General features: G+C 45.0%; 1 protein-coding gene and 1 non-coding gene across 2 annotated transcripts in view; both read left to right on the top strand.

Moving 5' to 3' along the window:
• LOC124613110 (M-phase inducer phosphatase-like) overlaps positions 1 to 23334 on the top strand; it is a 363434-nt gene that overhangs the window by 3003 nt on the left and 337097 nt on the right. The gene's annotated exons all lie outside the window — the stretch shown is intronic.
• On the top strand, positions 20561 to 20634 carry Trnat-ugu. The gene has a single exon. It is a non-coding gene; the product is annotated as a tRNA-Thr (tRNA).

Genomic DNA, 23334 nt, shown 5'->3' with positions numbered 1-23334 from the left:
TTGTGTTGCATCATGGTTGGACACCAGTGACAGTTCACCCAATCTGACAGGAGTTGCCACCATTGGAATATGATGCACTGAGCAGGTGGAGTGGCTCTCAAAAAAGAACGGTCTGCAATTCCTTATCAAAATCTCAAGGGATTACTCTTGCTTCAGTATGTTCTTAGTGCTCGACAGCACTCTGAATTATCATTATCATTTGAGTTCATGATTAAACTATTGACTTTCTTGTACAGATTAGGTGTATGTTGTAAAATTAGTGATTTTCCGTAGTATTTGTTTATTTAATTTGCTTGTTCATAGCTGCACTGTTCCTGTAATAGTGGCAAAAGGCTGTAGCCATCTCTAGCTTCCAACCATTCATCGTGTTTTAATTTTCTGATATAATACATAGAAGAAATAATTGGAAGAATACCCTCAACAAGAAGTGTTCTCGTATAAACATTCAAACTGTTAAAGAAATTAAGCAAGATATGGGAATTTGGAACTGCAGTGGTGCAATAAACTGATTGGCGATTACAGTTGAGCTAACAGTGTGCACACATCAAAAAAAGTTTCGCGTCACCTCGGTTCCCAGAGTTCAGGAACCTATACAGAAAATTGGAAGAGAGATCAACATAAACATCATTTCCACCTGATTTATTGCTCATGAAAACCACACATTGCATGTTCTACCACCATACAGCGAGACCTTCAGAGGTGGTGGCTCAGATTGCTGTACACACCGGTATCCCTAATACCCAGTAGCACGTCCTCTTGCATTGATGCATGCCTGTATTTTTCGTGGCGTACTACCCACAAGTTCATCCAGGCACTGTTGGTCCACAGTGTCCCATTCCTCAATGGCGATTCAGCGTAGATCCCTCAGAGTGGTTGGTAGGTCATGTTGTCCATAAACAGCCCTTTCCAGTCCATCCCAGGCATGGTCGATAGGGCTCATGTCTGGAGAACATGCTGGCCACTCTAGTCGAGCGATGTCATTAACCTGGAGGAGGTCATTCCCAAATGTGCACGATGGGGCCGTGAATTGTCGTCCAGGAATACGAATGCCTCACCAATATGCTGCCGATATGGTTACGCTATTGGTCAGAGGACAGCATTCACATATCGTACAGCTGTTATGTCACCTTCCGTTACCACCTGCGATGTATGTTGGCCCCACATATTGCCACCCCAAAACATCAGAGAACCTCCACCATGCTGCACTCGCTGGACAGTGTGTCTAAGGTGTTCAACCTGACAGGGTTGCCTCCAAACATGTCTCTGACGATTGTCTGGTTGAAGGCGTATGTGACACTTATCGGTGAAGAGAACATGACGCCAATCCTGAGCGGTCCAGTTGGCATGTTGTTGGGCCCATCTGTAAAATGCTGCATACTGTCGTTGTTGCAAAGATGGACCTCGCCATGGATGTCAGGAGTGAAGTTGCACATCACGCAGCCTATTGTACACAGTTTGAGTCTAACACGACGTCCTGTGGCTGCACGAAAAGCATTATTCAACATGGTGGCATTGCTGTCAGTTCCTCAAAGCCATAATCCATAGGTAGTGGTCATCTACTGCAGTAGTAGCCCTTAGGTGGCCTGAGCAAGGCAGGTCATCAACAGTTCCTGTCTCTCTGTATCTCCTTCATGTCCGAATAACATCGCTTTGGTTTACTCCAAGGCACCTGGACACTTCCCTTGTTGAGAGCCCTTCCTGGCACAAAGTAACAATTGCGAACACAGTTGAACCGTGGTATTGACCATCTAGACATGGTTGAACTACAGACAACACTAGCCATGTACCTCCTTCCTGGTGGAATGACTGGAACTGATTGGCTGTTGGACCCCCTCCATCTAATAAGCACTGCTCATGCATGGTTGTTTACAGCTTTGGGTGGGCTTAGTGACCGCTTTGAACAGTCAAAGGGACTGTGTCTGTGATACAATATCCACAGTAAATGTCTATCTTCCCGAGTTCTGGGAACTGGGGTGACACAAAACTGTTTTTGATGTGTATGTTTACATTCCTAAATTGCTCATCTCAATTGAGAGTTGTTAGCAATTGAAATTGTAGTATAGATACCAGCATTGGGATGAAGCTAAGTGCATGTAATGTGGGTAAGCAAACATACATGGACAAGTGGATGACAATAGGTATACTCACTTGTTATTCGAATTATTATCTAAGACAAATGTCGTCTCAGACACAGCTATTCTTAATGTTACAGTTGTAAATATGATGGAAATAAGTAATCTGTCATTAGTGGTAAAAGGCATAGTTTCCAGGATACCTTGCAGATGACCATTTCAGAATAGGAATTGAATGTTGAAATTTTTGGAGCGTGAAAAGTTTTAAAATCATTGTCTAGTGTGGCAGTTTTTTGGTAAATCTGTACAAAGGACCATCAAGGAAAGCTAAGATGGCAGAACAGCTGAACTGTGAATCAATGTTTTATATGATTTGTGTTTTTGTAATTAAATCATGGGGCCAGGGAGGTGGGTGAGTGAAGATAAGTGATCAGTTTTTACTGTCGAAAGTAATAACACATTCGCTCATTAATTATACATGCGTAGGTGTGGTCAATATCTGCACGTGGGCGGCCCATTGTAAACTTTAGTCAATTTTTTTGTTTGTGTTAAAGATAAAACTAGATGCTGATTTTGAAAAGGCTTGTAACTTGATAGTAATCGAAAATAATAAAAAGGTTGCATTTCATCATCTGAAGAAAGTCTATACTGTCATGAACAGCTCCTGACAAAATTGCTTTTAATAATGAAAGAAATCCTGTCTGTAGTAGCAACTGATGACCCTGCAATTTGATCCCTTTCTCTCCAAACCAGCCAACCTGTCTGTAAGCCTTCCTACTGAGCAGTGTGAATGTTTGTAGGCTTCTTTTGGCTGAAGACAGTGGTTACAGTGTTTGTTTGGACTTAGTCCAGATCATTAAACTTTTCATAATATGTGGTTGGGACTCAGTTCTGTACTCTGCTCTGTGTTCATTTTTTCTATTGACATTACTGCTGTATTCAGTCTTGTTGGTGCCAACAGTGACAAAATACAGAATTGTGTGTTTCGCGATGCAAACATTTTAACATCAGTGATTATCAGTAGCTTTCTTCAACAAGTAAAACTCCCATTACACTAGACAGAAATCCACTACTTCTTCGTGTAAAATATGCCCTTCATGATTGGAATTCTGTGTGACTTCCTGCCCCCACCCTAATCAGTCTGTTTCTTCCAAGTGGTTGAACAAAGGATTTCTCATTGCTGAAGGTAAGTAATGACTACTCCATGTGTCTCATTTGATTGCTATCATTTTTCCTAATAGAGTTTAACTTCATTTTAATCTCTATTTAAATGGATTGTTTCATATTTTTAAGCTGTAATCATTCATAAAGATTTATGTGGAAGATACTTAAGATTCCCGAGAAATTTTGATTTATAAATTTCGTCAAGTCATTCGCTTAAATTACTTGGGCTGTAATATCATTTACAGATATGTCAATTCAAGATTGAGTCACGTTTGCAAATATCTATAAAACAATAAATACAGAAATACAAAAATAAAGGACAGCATGTTTGTGAAAAATGATTTTTCTGCTGTTTAATATTTGTTCCTCACAATTATATCCAACTAAGGAAACCAGATTCAGGTAACAAAGATATTTTACGAAACATTGTATGTAGGTGGTAGGTAAGAATACCCCAGAAACAGTGGGTTTAGAAAAGAAATGAACTGCTGCATCGTAAATAGTTTTTGAATAAATACAACATTCAGTAGTGACAAACTACTTCTGAAATTTGGATATTATAAACCAAGGGAATAGGGGAGTTTAAAAGGACCACGAAAGTGATAAACGCCCCCATCATAGCTCTGAGCTCATTAAATTAAATGAAGAACAAAATCTTCTAAATACTACATTGTCCTATTAAAAGTATTTTAGAGTACCACATTCCTTGGATGGTAATTACTGATTGTGCAAAATGGCAAATACCTCTTTAGAAAAGAATAAATTTCCAGACAACCACATCTCAGCACTTTCCATTGGTCGTTACCATTGTGGTTCTCATCTTGCTACCTGCAACAGTCATTTGCTACAGCACAGAAATCCAGATTCCATTTAGCTTGAGCCTTTGTTTTTTGTTGTTACTGCAACGAATGACGATTGCCGGTCACAAGGGAAAACCACACTGGTAATGACCTGGGACAAGCTCTGACGTTGGCGCGACAGGTACTTATTACCTTTGGCTGCAAGGTTGATTCCATTTTGCCACCAGCAATGGTGGGTCACGTTTTGACAATGCCGTTCATGCTAGTGAAACATCAGAAAAAAATGTCAAATGTTATTCGAAGAACCAGAGACAGAAGCCAGCATGCGGTATGTCAACAAGTGGCCATGAAAGCCTCAATGAATTTGAACCTTACATGTATTACAGCCCATTAAAATTGTAGCACCAAGAAGGATAGCCAATGACTATTTATTGTTGGACAGTTTACTAGGAAGAATATATGCTTATACAGGGTGTGAACTTAAGTACACACAGCTACAATCTCTAGGAACAGTGTTCTAATCCAGCTGGGCATAGTTGAATAGAGCTTGGATGACTGATCTAGGTACATCAGTCCGAGCTGTTTCAATTCTTATGCCAGAGCCCATCAATCTGCGGCTAGCAAGTGGTGGTGTGTTAGTCTCTGAATGCACTCTGATCAGGTGTGTCAAATAGGTGAGGAGATGTAGGATATGCTAGCTAGGATGACAATCATTTATTCACTCTCTCTTACATTATTTTGTTAAAAGGTAATGTTACACAGTGGATGCAGTCGCCGACCATAAGGTGTCAGAAATGTGATGCCTGCTGTTCGAACTATTGGCTGTGCAAACCAGAAACACCAGTGGCACCCCATTTTGTCTCGCCATGTGATGGGTGCAGTTTTGCAGTGTCCAATGTTGTCTATAGGCACATTACTTTTGGTGTGTTTATCTCTGCTACTGTCTCAAGGGAAGCCAGAACAGTGGTCATTTAGCTGACGGTTTGTGGTGTTGCATACATAGTTGCACTGTCAGTGTGGTTAAATCAACCCCACGTCATGACCCAAGGTGAGTTGCATGGCTGTATGACCCTCCACGTCTAAGCAGTGTGGGTTACTGTTTGCATTGGGCCATTGAGATCTTGCATGGCATGGCTCTCATGAACCCACCATTATTATGCATAAGTCTTGCAATCCTGAACAAGGTGAGCAACACTATCATGTAATAATAAACTGCAGACTCGGTGCACCACAATCCTTGTGATTTGTCCGGACTTGTGCTGGTAGATGTTTATTCTTGTTATAAGAACTACAAGAAGATATCATTTCATACAATAAATGTTTAAATGCTCTTTTTGAATATAGGTGACATTCCCCTCCCCACTATGTGGCTACTGAAATGCTAATCATTTGCATATCAAAGAGTGTAGTAAATTTTGTTTCAATTTGATGTTTGTTGCATAATCCTTATGTGTAGTTAAAAAAATGGCTGACAGCATCATGGTAGAAACAAAGAATTTTGTTTGCAGAACTATCTGATAGTTGATGCTGAGGCCACCGCAGCTTTTAGTTAGATTCTCATTGTATGATATATGGGTCAAGAGAGTATTGTAAGTCATCAGGTAGGTATTTAGTTTTGTGCTCCGTGAATAAATTGCGTGATAAATCTCAGTGATATGGAATGAGCCATTTTACAGCCAAATATCAAATTTGTAAGTTAGTCAGAATGGTTGTCAGATTTGTAGCAACTACTGGTTTACTCTGAGAAACGCACACTGAATGTGCATCGTTGAAGCACTAACTCCAGTCATGCATGAACATGAACACCATTCAGCTCAATCAGTCCTCCATGATTGTGATAATGGTACTTTGTTTCATTGATCACTGTTAGGCATTGTGGTTGAAGGTGATGAATTACAGAGAGCAGGTACCTCAGCTCCACTTTCTGAATTATGATGATGGTAGAAGCCACTATAAAAATAATTTATCAAATCTGTGCTGTGTAACAGCCGTAAACATAGACACCTAGGCTTACTCGGGTATCTTGGCTCTGCATAGGCTGGCTTTAATTTCCTAGCTTGCAAGGTGGAAACTTTATTCACAAATGTAGTTAATTCTTACTAGTTCAAGTGGACAACTGTTTAGTACTAATGTGCAATCACCTAAGATAGTGAGGGGTGCTAATTCACTTGATCAGGACTCTACGCAAGTTAAACTGCACATCAGCAATGCTTGTTCTTCCGTATTCAAAGTGTTCTTGAAGGAGTGTATATTACAATGTATAGTTGTTACTGTACATTATAAACTATTTGTCAAATAACTCCATCAGAACAACATTTTAAATTCAAAGGATAGAACTGTTTCAGATGAAGTGTGTACTCTTAATGGTTACAAATGTCTTTTTTAGCGTATTGAACAAACATTGTTACAGTATGTACCTTAGCTTTTTTATTGAGAGGGCTAGCATTCCAGGTTATCATGGACTGCAGTTTGGCACAGCCCATCTGAAGGCATAGCAGCTTCATAAATTTGTGAGAAGTTATTGTGTGGTGAAAAACTAGGAAATGAAAACCAGCTTTTGCAGAACAAAGCCTTAAATACAACAGGAGTGTGGCATGTGCCCTGCTTCAGCAACCATTTAAACTGGTACATGTTGACTGTGGTTAATTTATATGGTCATGATCACTTTTTATGTATACAACCTGATCAGATTAGAACCTTCTGCCCCCCCCCCCCCCCTCCTGCACAATAGGATCAGGGTTTTACACATCCAACACTCCGCACAGCGTTTTAGCGAGTGAGGTGGTGCAGTGGTTAGTATACTGGACTTGGATTCAGGATGACAGTGCTTCAAATCTGTGTCTGGGCATCCAGATTTAGGTTTTCTATGATTCCCTAAATTGCTCCAGGTAAATTCCTGGATGGTTCCTGTGAAAGGGCACGGCCGATTTCCTTCTCCATTCTTGACACAACCCGAGCTTGCGCTCTGTCTCTAATGACATCAATGTTGACAGGACATTAACTCTAATCTTCTGTCCATTTATACAGAGTTTTTAGTTAAAAAATAATTTTAATGTGATTCATAGTACTAAAGTGACAGTAGTAGAATGTGATCGACAGGAAGTAAAAATAGCAAAGCTGGACTGCCAAGGCACGAAATGCGAGGACGCAGAAGTCTGCATAACTAGTGGAAAGATAGGTGCCACCTATAGGAAAATTAGAGACATGGGTTTATGAAAGCCAAGAGCTCAAATAACAAGCCAGTACAGGGGGGAGGGGGGGGGGGGGTTAGTACGTACAGATGTGCTGGGAGATATGATTCCCTCAGAATTATTGAAATTCCTGAGAGAGCCAGTCAAGAGGAAAGTACTCTGGTATGCAAGATACATGAGGGACAAAGTACCCTTTGACTTCTAGAAGAACATAATAATTCTATTATTAAGGCAACAGGTGCTTACAGATCTGAAGTTACTGAACTATGTGCAATAATTCACATTTACGAAATACTGACACATTATTTACAGAAGAATGGGAAAATTGGTAGAAGCCAACTTCAGGGAAGATAAGTTCGGGTTCCAGAGAAATGTAGGAACGTGAGGTAGTGTGGACTCTAACTTAACATACAAAATATGTTAAAGGAATGCAAACCTACATTTATGGCATTTGTAGATTTATAGAAAGCTTTTGACATTGTTGACAGGAGTACATTCTTCGAGATTTTGAAGGCAGCAGGAATAAAATAGAGCGACCGAAAAGGTATTTACATATTGCGCAGAAGCCGAACTTCAAAGGCAAACAGCAGATGAGAAGATAGTGAGACAGGGTTGTAGCCTGTCACTGGCGTCATTCAGTCTGTACATTGAGGAAGCTTTAAAGGAAACACAAGAAGAAAATTTGAGAAGAAATTGTTAAAGTTCAGAGAGAAGAAACAAAAACTTCTATGTTTACCAGTAGCATCGTAATTCGGTCAGGACCAGCAAAGGACTGGAAGAGCAGTTGAATAGAATGGATTGTATCTTGCAAGAGGTTATAGGATGAACTTAAACGAAATTAAAATGGGGCTAACTGAATGTAATCGAACTGAATCTGGGGATGGGATGCTAAAGGAGTTAGGTTAGAAAAAGACACCAAAACAAGGAGATGGGTTTTGCCATTGGTACAGCAAAATAACTGATGATTGAAGTAGAGAGATTATAAAATGTATACTCGGAGTAGCACAAAAAGCATTTTGGAAAAACTGGAATTTAACATCATACATCACTGTTTGTTAAGGAAGTGTTTTCAGAAGGTATTTTTCTGGATTGTAGGCCTTCTAAGGAAGTGAAACATGGATGGTAAACAGTTCAAACAAAGAGAGAATAGCTATTGAAAAATTGCTGAAGGTTATGTGGGTGTAACCAATAACTAATGATAGTACTGAATTGTACTGTGGAAAACAAAAAGTTACGGCACAACTTCATTAAAAGTATCAATTGATAGCACTCAATCCTGGGGCATCAAGGGTTCATCAGTTTGACGTTGGAGGGGTATGTGGGTAGTAAACATTGTAGAGGGAGATGGAAGGATGAATGCAGTAAGCAGGTTCAAGTGGTGGATTTAGGTTCCAATAGTTACTTCGAGATAAAGACTGTTGCATGAAATAGAATGGTGTGGAGAGCTGTATCAAACTAGTCTTTGGACTGAAGACAACAACAACAACAACAACAGTAATAGAATTAAAAATGATTAGTAACAAGAATTGAATTCAACTAGTATCCATATAATATTCCATTCAGCCAGTGGGAATCCCTCTGTGCCTTAGCTCTTGGCCCTCACATGGCTTCAGGGCCAAACCGTATCCGCAGCCAAATGCTTGAACACTTATCGGTGGACTGCCAATGTTATGTCCTTGCCATTTTCAATCTTATCTGAAATGAGAGAGAGTTCCCATCTGAGGGGAAAGAAAGCATGGTTTTCTTGGGACTGAAACCAGGTACACACACTCTCGTGATGGACAGCTATCATCCAGTCTCGCTAATGTTCTCTGCAAGTCACTCCAATGTATGGTGACCCGGCAGCTGTGCTGATATCTTGACTCTCCATGTCGTTTGGCTACATCCAGGTTCAAGTTGATGCTTCCCACTGTACCCCCCCACCCCCACCCATATGCAAGAAAATAGTGTCCTGCAGGACTTTTTATTGAACGTTCCCCAGTTTATAGTGCTTATCAGTGGTCTACCTGCAGCTTTGACGTCTAAGTTGTCACCCTCCCTATAAGCTGACAATTTTTGCATTTGTTGTTGCTTGTACACAGTGGGCACTGCTTAACAGACTGCAGGGTACCATGTGAGAGGTGTAGTCTGGAGCTCTCGCTTGTGGTTTCCAGTTGTGAAGACATGGATCATGCACTTCTGTCACCATCGTGCTGTCCATCCACAGCCAGAACTCTATGACAACGTGGGGTCTTACTGCAAGCTAGAACTTGTCTTCAATGCCTGGTTGATATAGCTTCTCCATCTATGTCAACTTAAGTGAATGTGCTCGTCACACCTTAATACTCTTCCCTGTCTCAGTAACACTGGCTGGGGTGCAGACCACTGTACACTTTTTCAGCTATACAAAGCTATGATCCTGTCCTGTCTTGATTTGAGGAGTTTGGCAAATGGCTTGGCATAACCTTCAGCATTGCAGATGCTGCACCGATACACCATCGTGGGGTCCGACTTGGAACAGGTGCCCTTTGGACCAGCCCTGCGAATAGCTTCCTCGCAGAGGCTAGAGTCCCTCCACAGCAGATCAGGCACCAACTGCTGCTGTCAGCTATGCGAAACATATTCGAACTACTGTGTTCTCCTTCACAGTAGGAGCTCAACCTCACACACAAGTGGACCAGGACTGGAGTCATGATCGCAGTTTGCATACAGTGTCTCTGCTCTGAACTCTTAACTTCCTCACAGTCTCCAGTTGTTGGGAGCAGTCGTGTATGCCTCATGGTGTCTGCTTTATCCTTGGATCAGTCTCATTTGGACTGAAAGACTCTGTGGCCCCTGTAGTTCTTCGCTTCATGTTCCTGGTCCACCATGATGCATTTCTGGATGTGGAAATATAGACTGACAGCACTACAGTTGGTGTGCAAACCAGTTTTGCCAACACACATGCAAGGTGGAATGAGCTGTGCTCCCTGCCAAATGCATGCAGTGTATTCACTGCAGAATTTGGTGGCCATTTTTTGAGCACTCAGCCGTGTTCCATCTTCCACAAACTACATGTCCATACACGTCAGTGATTTCCGGAGTAGTGTTCAGACTATTGACCAATACTATACCCCCCTGTGGGTCTGGGGGTTAGAATAGGCCCAAGATATCCCTGCCTGTCATGAGAGGCAACTAAAAGGAGTCTCATACTTTTCGGCCCTGTGAGTTCAGGTCCCATTCCATGGCTTGAGCTGCCAATTTCAAAATTCTACCGAAGTGCGGGCCATATGGGGAAGGACGCCTTACGTGGTGCATGAGTTATCCATAATGCCCATAGGTTCAATCTCCTGAACATCTTGTCATGGCTTCGCATCTCCATCTGCAGTTCAACTATTTGGGTGAGGACGCTTTCTGAGGTATGTTATCTTCTTCCGTTGTCTCATGTCCTCTTTCGCCCCCATGGCTATTGGATTTCTCAGCACCCAATATACAGCATGCTAGCCAGTCTGTTGTGTGGGGCCATCATGTATCCATTTGGTGGTAGCCCCATGACAACACAGGGATCACACTGCTTATGCCTGAGCTGTAAACTCCTCATGTATGCCAAGGAGTAGATGTCTGTCTTCCTGGGGCATCAAGGCACCTTGCAACGGCCATCATGCCAAGTGGCATTTGCTGTGTCTGGGTGGTGCCTGTGGGGAGAGCCCCTGATTGGAGTGGGTGGCATCAGGGCGTATTACCCGCAATGAAGTGAACTAAGTCACTCATGCTGGTGACCATATGTCTCTAAGGAGGTCAAGATTGAGTACAATGCTAACAGATATGATCCTAAATTGTTTCCCTCCTTCGCTACACCATGGGAGGAATGTAGGGCTACTGAAAGACGACAGCCATATTTGCCTCAGTATTTAGTCTGTAGCAGAATGGACGGGGACTCCATTCTACCTATGAAGCCTCAGTTTTTTGTTCAACGTCTTTGGGATAAGTTTGGGGAAGTGACAGTGCTGCCCAAGATAAGCAGTGCAGTCTTTATTCCGAAAGCATCCCCAGCCTTATCTCAGGTGTTACTCACATGTGATTGGCTGGATGATACTCCTGTTTCCGTCACTCCCCATAAAAAACTCAACATGGTCCAGGGGATTATTTTCCGTTGGGACCTCATCTTGCAGTCAGATGATGAGCTCCGCACCAATCTAGAATGGTGGGGTGTTCATTTCATCTGGCGCCTTTACAGGGGACCCAAAGACAACAGGGTTGCTACCAGTGCCTTCATCTTGGCCTTTGAGGGTCATTCATTGCCCATAAAGGTAAAGGTGATGGTTTACCGCTGTGATGTTAAACCATATGTTCCTCCCCCTATGCGGGCTTTAAATGCTGGAAATTCGGGCACATGTCTTCCCACTGCACTTCCAGCGCCACATGTCGAGACTGTGAACATCCACTGCACCCAGATACTCCATGTGCACCTTCTCCCACTTGCATCAGCTGCAGACAGCACCACTCCCCCTTCTTGCCAGACTGCCCAGTATTCCAAAAGGGGCAGAAAATCATGGAGTAAAATACCCTGGACCATGGGCTTGCTGAGAGGACTTATCTGAAGTAGTGGAAGACCGTGAAGCTCTTCATCCAGCAGCTTTTGGCTCCTTTAGCCACTGGCGAGTGTTTGCTGTGGTATTAGTGGAAACCTTGGGACCCTGGACCAGGGGCTAAATGTAAATTTGAACGACTACACCCCGTTCGGTTAATGTCCACATACGCTGCAGCTACATTACCATCGCCATCACAAGTACCAGTCATACCACTCTCTGTGCCACGAACACTGGGCCCTCTGGGCCTCCAGAATACATCTGCCCCCTTGGTGGTAGGGGGAAATCTCCTTCTGTTGCTCCCAAAGTACCTATTTCGGGAGTAAGGCCCCCCCAAATGCAGGGGACACCAGTCCCCTCCCCCCAGTCAGAGAAGCAACAGCCTCCTCCGGCTCCTCTTGTGCGGAAGGGGTCCCTTGGGATCCTTTCTCCCAAGGTTTCTTCCAAGGACTAATGCCACAGCAGACCCTCGCCAGTGGCTAAAGGAGCCAAAAGCTGCTGGATGAAGAGCTTCATGGTCTTCCACTACTTTGGATAAGTCCTCCCAGCAAGCCCCTAAAGAGAAGTGACAGGGCAAGTAAACAAAGAAGTCTACTAAGAAAAAGGACCCTCCAGCGGCCCCAACACCACTACTCCCTACCAATGCTGCACCTGCAGGTGAGGTGGAGGTCTCACATCCCCTGAGGACCTGAACCTCACTGATGCCTCATCCACAATAGGAATGGATACAAATACTCAGTCAGTGGCAGCAGGTGACCCTGAGGTGTAACCTGCCTCCTTGCAGGCTTCATGCCTTCCCAGCTTCATGATAACGTCATCTTCCAATGGAATTTCTGCGGTTTTTTCCACCACATGGCTGAGCTACGGCAACTCGTAAGCTTTACACCTGCTTTCTGCATTGCCCTCCAGAAAACCTGGTTCCCAGCAATGAGGACCCCTGGCTTTCACGGCTATAGGTTATACTACAAGAACCATAGCGACTATAATAGTGTGTCAGGTGGAGTTTGTGTCTATGTCCCGAACTCAGTATGCAATGAACCTGTGCCCCTTCTAACCCCTCTTGACGCTGTGGCTGTCAGGATAAGGATGATGCAGGAAATAACTGTCTGCAGTGTATATCTTCGTCCTGATGTTGCAGTATCCCTGTACGTATTGGCTGCACTGCTTCATCAACTTCCTAAACCTTTCCTACTTTTGGGATGTTTTAACGTGCATAACCCCTTGTGGGGTGGCGCCATGCTTACTGGCAAAGGTAGGGAGGTCGAAAATTTACTGTCGCAACTTGACCACTGCCTCTTAAATATTAGCCTCCCCCACAAATTTCAATGTGGCTCATGGCATTTACTCGGCCATTGATTTATCACTCAGCAGCCCAGGACTTCTCCCATCTTCCTGTCACTCCCCCAGTGCTATTCATCTGAACGTCTACTAAGGTGGGCTTTAAACAAGGCAAACTGGGACACTTTCACCTCTGCTGTCACTGTTGAATCTCCCCCACATGGTACTGTTGATGTGGTAGTTGAGCAGGTCACTAGAATGATCATTTCTGAGGCGGAAAACAAGATCCCTTGTTCTATAAGGTGCCCCCAGTGAAAGTCAGTGCCTTGGTGGTCGCCAGAAATCGCTGAGGACATTAAAGAGAGTCGGCGAGCTGTACAACGACATGAGCGGCATCCTTCCCAAGAGCTTTTAAATGGCTTCGCGCCCATGTTCACCAGCTTACAAAAAGAAGGAAACAGGAGTGTTGGGAGAGGTACGTCTCGTCCATTGGTTGCCATAGATCACCTTCCCAACTCTGGATGAAGATAAGACGTGTTTGTGGGTACCAGATCCCGACAGGTGTTACTGACATGAACATCAATGGCGTGTTATCTACTGATCCAAACACAATTGCCAAGCACTTTGCTGAGTGCTGTGCTCGAGCCTCCACGTCAGAATTATACCCCAGCCTTTCACATCCTCAAACAGTGAATGGAAAGGGAAGCTCTCTCGTTGACTGAACGTCACAGTGAACCCTATAATGCTTCATTTACAGAGTGGAAGCTCCTCGGCATCCTTACACATTGCTCCTACACAGCTCCTGTGCCAGATCTGCTCCACAGCCAGATGATCAAACATGTCTTGTCCGACTACAGGCAACAACTTCTCGTCATCTTCAACCAGATCTGGTGCGATGGTGTCTTCCCATTGAAATGGCAAAAGAGCACCATCATTCCAGTGCTCAAACCAATTAAAAACCTGACGATGTGGATAGCTATCAGCCCTTCAGCCTCACCAATGTTCTTTGTAAGCTGTTAGAATGTATGGTAAGTCAGCAGTTGTGTTGGGTCCTGGAGTCGCCTGGCCTACTGGCTCCATGCCAGGGCGGTTTCCGCCAGGGTCGCTCTGCCATTGATAACCTAGTTTCCCTCAAGTCTGCCACCCAAACAGCCTTTTCCAGACACCAACACCTGGTTGCCATCTTTTTTGATTTACGAAAAGTTAAGACACAACCTGGCGACATCATATCCTTGCCACATTATATGAGTAGGGTCACCGGGTTTCGCTCCTGACTTTTATCCAAAATTTCTTATTGCTCCGTACTTTCCGTGTCCAAGTTGATGCCTCCCATAATTCCCCCCATATCCAGGACAATGGGGTCCCACAGAGCTCTGTATTGTGTGTGTCTCTATTTTCAGTGGCCGTGAACGATCTAGCAGCAGCTGTTGGGCCATCGGTCCTACCTTCTCTGTATGCAGATGACTTCTGCATTTCGTACTGCTCCTCCTGTACTGGTGTTGCCAAGCGGTGCCTCCAGGCAGCCATCCACAAGGCACAGTCATGGGCTCTAGCCCACGGCTTCCAGTTTTCAGCCGCGAAGTCCTGTGTCATGCACTTCTGTCAGCGTTGTACCGTTCATCCGGAACCAGAACTTTACCTTAATGACAATCCACTCATGGTACTGGAGACATATCGATTCTTAGGACTGGTTTTCAGTACCCAATTGACGTGGCTTCCTCATCTTTGTCAGCTGAAGCGGAAGTGCTGGCAACACCTCAATGCCCTCCGCTGCCTGAGCAACACCAACTGGGCTCCAGATTGCTCTACGCTGCTGCAGCTCTACAGAGCCCTAGTTCAGTCCTGCCTTGAATATGGGAGTCTGGTTTATGGTTTGGCCGCACCCTCAGCGTTGCATTTACTCTACCCAGTGCACCACTGTGGCATTCAATTGGCAACAGGAGCTTTTAGGACAAGACCGGTGACGAGCGTCCTGGTGGAGGCTGGAGTCCTTCCATTGAAGGTTAGGCTTGCACAACTGCTCACCAGTTCTCCTGAGCATCTGAATTATCGTCTCCTTTTCCCATCCAAGGCACTTCATCTTTCACATCGGAGACCCCAGCCAGGGCTTAAGATTGCAGTTCACATCTGATCTCTTCTGTCTGAAGTGGAGTCCTTGACCTTACCACCTATACTCGAGGTCCATTCACGTACACCTCCATGGTGTACATCTAGGCTGAAGCTTCGCCTGGACCTTTCACATGGTCCTAAGGAGTCAGTTAACCCTGCAACTCTCCGCTGTCACTTCCTCTCGATTCTGGACATGTACAGGTATCATGAAGTGATTTACACCGACGGCTCGATGGCTGATGCTCACATTGGCTTCATGTATGTTCATGGACGACATATTGAACAGCACTCCTTGCCAGATGGCTGCAGTGTTTTCACTGCAGAGCTGGCAGCCATTTCTCATGCTCTTGAGCGCATCCGCTCATGCCCTGGCAAGTCAGTTTCCGCTCTGTACTGACTCCTTGAGCAGCCTACACGCTATCGACCAGTGTTACCCCTGCCATCCTCTGGTAGCAATCATCCAGGAGTCTGTCTATGCCATGGAGTGGTAGAGTCCTTCCGTGGTATTTGTGTGTACCCCAGACCATGTCGGAATCCCAGGAAATGAACTTGCCAACAGGCTGACCAAACAGGCTACACGGAAACCTCTTCTGGAGATCGGCATCCCTGTAACTGACCTGCAGTCATTATTATGCCGCAAGGTTTTTCAGCTTTGGGAGACAGAATGGCATAACCTCAGTATGCTCAACAAGCTGCGTGCCATTAAGGAAACTACGAATGTGTGGAAGACCTCCGCGTGCCTCTCACAGGCACTCTGTGGTTCTCTGCTGGCTCCGCATTGGTCATATTGCCTAACACATGAGGACCCACCTCAGTGTCACTGTGGCTCACATATGACTGTCGTCCGCATATTGCTGGACTGTCCACTTTTATCCACTCTGCGGTGGACTTTTAACCTTCCCAGCACCCTACCTTTGGTGTTGGGTGACAATGCCTCAACAGCAGATTTAGTTTTTTGTTTTATTCGTGAGGGGGGGGGGGGTTTTATCGTACCATCTAAGGGTGGGTGTTTAGCCTTCTCTCTGAGGTCGCCACCCTCCCTCCATTTTAACTCTGTCACACTTTCTTTGCATTTGTCTGTCTTGGTTGTCTTTTGCCTACATGTGCTCATCTCGCCTTGTCTTTTTGGTCTGGACATTTTAATGTGTTGCAGAGTGACTGGCTCATCCTCTTTTATTATTGTGATCAGCCAGCCCAGACCATCTGCTCTATGTTTTAATACCCCTCTTCTACTTTTTCTTGTGGTGTATGTTTTCCTCATTTTTTGTTCTTCCTATTCGTTTTATTTTTTGGTGTGGTGTTGAGTGTATTTGTACCTCGAGCCTTGCTTGTGTCAGGAAAAAGGGTCTGATGACCCTGTAGTTTGGTTCCTTTATAACTCCAAACCAACCAACCAAATCAATACTATCCTCAACACCCACTGGTTGCGACTATCCAGGCTCTCCTTTCTGATCTTCATCAAGCTGGATGGTTGGTCGTCTCTGTCTGGATGGCAGGTCTTTATTGGGATACCAGAGAACAAACATGCTGATAGTTTGGGCAAGTTGGCTACCATGATGCTGATTTTTCAGATGAGGATACTGGAATCGGGCATTGGGTAGACTGTGTGCCATCAATTGTTGGATGTTTGGAACATGGATTGTCCCCAAAGAAACTGTGAACAATAAAGGGGACAACAACCATGTGACAGTTTGCTATGTTTGTCTTGGAGAAAATCTACTGTTCTTTCGGCTTGGCATTGGCCACATTTGGCAGGCTCAGGACCTTATCCTGTGACTTGAGCATCTATCCCAGTGTTAGTGTAGTTTCTATCTGGTGGTGACCTATGTCCTATTGGACTGCCCCAACGTGGCCACCTTACAGTGAAACTGTAAACTTAAGGTAGGACACATTAGCCTTTTTAGCTGCTTGAGGGATTGGAGGGGTGCTGCGACCCAAGGGGCTCATGGCTGCCCTTGTTCTGTGGTCCAGCCTGGCTCCTGCCTTTCTCACCTTTTAATGCTTCTTATCCTTTTGATCTCTTCTTGGTTTACTGTCTTGTCATACTTTTTTCTGAGATTTTATCAGCTTTTTCACATTACTAGTTTCCTCTGTGGTAATGGAGGGTGAGGGAACACCAACCAGATGCAGAGGTGTCCCCCCATCACACATGTCCAGAAATCCTCCAACTGCTTTCTGGCCAGAGCAACTCACTCACCTTCACCTTCACATCTTTCTCACACCTACTTTCTCCTGTCTCTTGGTTTTATTGGTTATTGGATTCAATCAGGTTCATCAGGATTTACATTCTGTGCGCTTCCACTCTGGGGACTGTTCCTGACTTCCTGCATATAGGATTGACGGACTGATGAACTCGTAGTTTGATCCCTTTAATCACATCAGTACAAACCATTCCAATCTTCCCTGGCTTGTGGAGAAGCACAATCTTTGTGCCTGTCTAGCATTAAGATGAACCAAACGGTGGAAACTCTAGGTAGAAATATCAACAATGTGGGAAAAGACAGATTGCTACTTACCTTAAAGAAGACTCGTCATGCTGCAGACAGTCACGATTAACACTCACATAAAGCTTTCCAGCCACAGCCTTCAGCAGCCACATCAATCGACATAGGCTCCTCTCTTTGCACTTATGCCATCACGTTATAGGCTTCGATGAAAATATCAGTACATTTGAACTTTCTTCCTCTAAACTCTATAAGCAACTACTTTCTTTCTGATTGCTTGGTGGAGTGTCCCTCACTCAAAACACAGAAGTTTTAAAGTCTATGCAAAAACACTAAAATAAATACTCCTTCTCCAGAAAAGGCTTAAAACAGCAGTCATCAATGTTCTCATCTGTTCTGTCGATGGAAACTTTGTAGATGATGGTATGGGGGCTAGAGATGAAGCATAAAGTAGTAACTGAGTCATAAATAGCAATGACTGTTCAGGGTACCTCACACTTGTTGATATACCATCATTCACTGATTAAAACTCTTAATGTTAATAAAACTGTGAGTGGCATCATTCTGGTGTTTTAAATGGTTTGGGATGTGGAAATGATTACTGCCTCTAAGGTATCTGAACCCTCTAAGCTTCTAAGACACTAAATTACTAAATTTTGGGCACGCACGTGCAGTTTTTGTCACAAAATAGAAAAAACTTATTTGGTTATGTTTTCACATCTTTATTACATATACTGGAGGTTCTGAGCCAGGCGTCACATTGGCAGGTGTGGAAATAATTTCATAAATTTAGACAACATTGTTTATTATGTGCAGCGATCCGGTGCAAACTTTCATTAAAACAGTCGAGATCACAATAGCATTTTAATATTGTGATATCGCATGAAGAACTGAGGAGCTGCCAGCACCAACCATAGGGGACCTAAAAAAAATCTGAGGATGGCTTTAACATAAGTAGAAACCAGTAATAAGAAGCAAATTTTATTGTGATCCTATCAAAATGAATTTTGAATTTTTAATATTGAATAGGCAATCATCGAGGCTTTGGAGCAGATGAGACGTAATTGTGCTGCGACTAGCTGGTGCCACCGATCTTCTCAGTGAACTATGGAACAAGTTTATTGTTCTCTGTCTGTAGAAACAAGGCAAGGAGATAGTCCTGCTAGGCTTCTTAAAACAGTAATGTTGTAATTCGTTGAGAGATGATAAAGGACATAGAAAAGTACTTGAACAGAATGGATGGTGTCTTGCAAACAGGTTTTAAGATGAATATCAACAAAAGCAAAACAGGGAAATGAATGTCTCTGAATTAAAACGGGTGATGGTGAGGGAATTAGATTAGATTAGGATAGGAGATATTAAAACTAATGTATGGGCTTCGCTATTTCGGCAGCAAAATAAATGATGGCTGAAGTAGAAAGAACGTTAAACTCAGAGGCACTAGCTAGGTAAGCATTTCTGAAGAAGAGATTTTAACATCAAATATAAATTTAAATATCAGCAGTTTTTTTTCTGAAAGGATTTGCCTTAAGTGTAACCTTTTATGGAGGTAAATATGAGAAATAAACAGCTCAGGCAAGAACAGAATGGAAGCTTTTGAAATCTTCTGCTGCTGCAGAAGAATGCTAAAGATTAGATGGGTAGCAGGAACAGCTGTTAACTAGGTACGGAGTTGAGTTATGGGAAAAAGAAATTTGACACAGCCTGACTAAAAGAAGAGATTGGTTGATGAGAAATTTACTGAGGAGGCACTGATGAACTGTCAGTTTGGTAGTGCAGGGGAGTGTGGCATAAAATCTGTAGAGGAAGACCAAGGTTCAAATATAGGACACAGTTTCAAATGGATGTAGGCTGCCATAGCTGTGCAGAGAAAGAGATTTTGACATGGTAGACAAGTGTGGAGGACTGTGCCATACAGCCTGTATTGTGGCTGGGTGGTGCTCATGGGAGTGTCCCTGATTGGAGTGGGTGGTATCAGGGTGGATGCGTTGCATATGAAACTCATTAACCTCCAAAAGACTGGCCATTCTTCTACAGCCTTCTCTTACTTTCACAGTGGATCATTTAAGGCTTTTTCTCATGACCTTGCAGTCTTCCCATCCCTGGCTAAGCCCTGGGAGGATGGTCAGGCTCAGTGGCTTAGGGTGAAACACTTTCTCCACTTCCACCAAGCCATTATTTTTTGTGGGAAATAGCTAAGACAAGATTGGTGAAGTGGAGTCTCGTAAGATGCAGTCGTTCGCGGTTGTTAAAAATTTTATGTGCCACCCAGTCTGCAGCACTTCATTCTTGTGACCATCTTGGTGACATCGCGGTGTTAATTATGTCTCACCAGTCTCTGAATATTGTTCAGGAAGCTGTTTTTTATAGGGGCTTCATACTTCAAACTGATGAGGAATGCCGTACCAATCTGGAATGATGGGCCGTTCATTCTGTTAAGCGTGTTCAGAAAGATCGTAAGAACAACTGCATCAATACCAGTGCCTTTTCTCTGACATTTGGGGGAGATAGCATTCTGTTGGAGGTCAAGGTTACACGATACCAGTGTGACATGAAGCCATATGTCCCACCACCCACGAGGTGTTTTCGGTGTTGGCATTTTGAACATGTCTTACTGCTGTACAAAGGACCCTATGTGTGGTGAATGTGGACGCCCTTTCCATGAGAGACAGGTGTTGATATACATCATTGGGGACATGTTGAAAATGTGTGTCCCGACTGGGACTTGAACCCGGGATCTCCTGCTTACATGGCAGATGCTCTATCCACCTGAGCCACCGAGGGCACAGAGGATAGTGTGCCTGCAGGAATTTATCCCTTGCACGCTCCCCGTGAGTGTTGTGGGCAAATATCTGTCAGGTGTACTACGAATGTAGTAATGTGGACATGTTAGGAATGTGTATCTCACGGGGAGTATGCAAGGGATAAGTCCCTGCAGGCGCACTATCCTCTGTGTCCTCGGTGGCTCAGGTGGATAGAGCATCTGCCATGTAAGCAGAAGATCCCGGGTTCAAGTCCCGGTCGGGGCACACATTTTCAACATGTCCCCAATGATGTATATCAACACCTGTTTGCAGCTAGGGTGTTGATTTAATTATCATTTCATATAACTTTGCCTCGGTACATCCTTTCCCCCCACTCCCTCCTCCTTACCCAGTCCTGCCACCGCTCTCCTCCTACCCCTGCAGTTCCCATGCCCTCCCCTTCTGGCGCTGCCCACCCTCCCTGGTTGGAGAAGTTCCTTCCCCCCCTTCCCCTCTCCTCAACCCATCTTTGGCTCCCACTGGTGATGTGGCTTCTTCCATGACCTGCAACCTCCTTCCCCTCCCCACAGCCGTGTCTCCCGGGCTGAGGCCTACTGCCACACCACGGCTGTGGGACCCACAGCTCATGCACCACAAGGCCATCTGCTCTCTATTAGTTCCATCTTGCAGAAGCCTGCTCTTTCCATGCCCTGCCCTCCTCAGCCTGTGAAAGAAAAGGAGAAGCCCGAGTCAGACCTCTTGTTTAGGGATGACACCCCTTCCTCATTGGTAACTGATGGTGACTCTGTGGTGTGATTGGCTCCAACTCATTTGCCTCCCAGTTTGAACCCCTTTCCATGCTTATTCACTGGAACTGTAATGGATACTACCATCATTTGCAGGAGTTGCAATCCCTTACTTCCTTTTGCTTGGGAGCGTGCGTTGTTATTGAGGAATGTCATTTTACTGGTGCTCACTCACGGACGCTTTGTGGGTTCCATGTATTCTGTCAGAACTGGGTGGCCCTTTGAGGGCTCACAGTGGCTTATGCACATTGGTCCATAGGGACATTGTTAGTACCTTACTACACTCCTGGAAATTGAAATAAGAACACCGTGAATTCATTGTCCCAGGAAGGGGAAACTTTATTGACACATTCCTGGGGTCAGATACATCACATGATCACACTGACAGAACCACAGGCACATAGACACAGGCAACAGAGCATGCACAATGTCGGCACTAGTACAGTGTATATCCACCTTTCGCAGCAATGCAGGCTGCTATTCTCCCATGGAGACGATCGTAGAGATGCTGGATGTAGTCCTGTGGAACGGCTTGCCACGCCATTTCCACCTGGCGCCTCAGTTGGACCAGCGTTCGTGCTGGACGTGCAGACCGCGTGAGACGACGCTTCATCCAGTCCCAAACATGCTCAATGGGGGACAGATCGGGAGATCTTGCTGGCCAGGGTAGTTGACTTACACCTTCTAGAGCACGTTGGGTGGCACGAGATACATGCGGACGTGCATTGTCCTGTTTGAACAGCAGGTTCCCTTGCCGGTCTAGGAATGGTAGAACGATGGGTTCGATGACGGTTTGGATGTACCGTGCACTATTCAGTGTCCCCTCGACGATCACCAGTGGTGTACGACCAGTGTAGGAGATCGCTCCCCACACCATGATGCCGGGTGTTGGCCCTGTGTGCCTCGGTCGTATGCAGTCCTGATTGTGGCGCTCACCTGCACGGCGCCAAACACGCATACGACCATCATTGGCACCAAGGCAGAAGCGACTCTCATCGCTGAAGACGACACGTCTCCATTCGTCCCTCCATTCACGCCTGTCGCGACACCACTGGAGGCGGGCTGCACGATGTTGGGGCGTGAGCGGAAGACGGCCTAACGGTGTGCGGGACCATAGCCCAGCTTCATGGAGACGGTTGCGAATGGTCCTCGCCGATACCCCAGGAGCAACAGTGTCCCTAATTTGCTGGGAAGTGGCGGTGCGGTCCCCTACGGCACTGCGAAGGATCCTACGGTCTTGGCGTGCATCCGTGCGTCGCTGCGGTCCGGTCCCAGGTCAACGGGCACGTGCACCTTCCGCCGACCACTGGCGACAACATAGATGTACTGTGGAGACCTCACGCCCCACGTGTTGAGCAATTCGGCGGTACGTCCACCCGGCCTCCCGCATGCCCACTATACGCCCTCGCTCAAAGTCCGTCAACTGCACATACGGTTCACGTCCACGCTGTCGCGGCATGCTACCAGTGTTAAAGACTGCGATGGAGCTCCGTATGCCACGGCAAACTGGCTGACACTGACGGCGGCGGTGCACAAATGCTGCGCAGCTAGCGCCATTCGACGGCCAACACCGCGGTTCCTGGTGTGTCCGCTGTGCCGTGCGTGTGATCATTGCTTGTACAGCCCTCTCGCAGTGTCCGGAGCAAGTATGGTGGGTCTGACACACCGGTGTCAATGTGTTCTTTTTTCCATTTCCAGGAGTGTAGAAGCAGTTGCCTTCAGGATCCACTTGGACACTGGTCGCAATTTGTAGTCTGTCTCCCTCTTGACAGTCCACCCATACCAATTGCTGTAACTGCCTTCCTTCTGCAGCTCCCCCTCCATTCCTCCTCGTTTGGGATTTAACGCTCATCACCCTTTGTGCACAGTGCTTTTTCATCTAGTGGAGGGATCCTCATTGACCAAGTTCTTGTGAACCAGGACCTGTGCCTTCTTAATGATGCTTCCCCTACTCATTTCAGTGCTGCCTATGGCACTTTCTCTGCCATTGATTCATTTTTATTTTACATGTCTAGTTCCTTAAGACCAAATTGAGGAGCATATCTCCATGGTCATATAACGTGTCTGCAGTGTAACAAAGGAATTAACGTAATGTTTCAAGGAACTCATCAACAGAATATGAGTGACCTATGAGGAAGTTTTGAAAGCATGTGGATTAGTGTTAAGAGGAAGTGTGATC

Source organism: Schistocerca americana, chromosome 4, assembly GCF_021461395.2.
Source record: "Schistocerca americana isolate TAMUIC-IGC-003095 chromosome 4, iqSchAmer2.1, whole genome shotgun sequence".
Taxonomy (NCBI): domain Eukaryota; kingdom Metazoa; phylum Arthropoda; class Insecta; order Orthoptera; family Acrididae; genus Schistocerca; species Schistocerca americana.
This window is presented reverse-complemented; position numbering and strand designations above follow the sequence as displayed.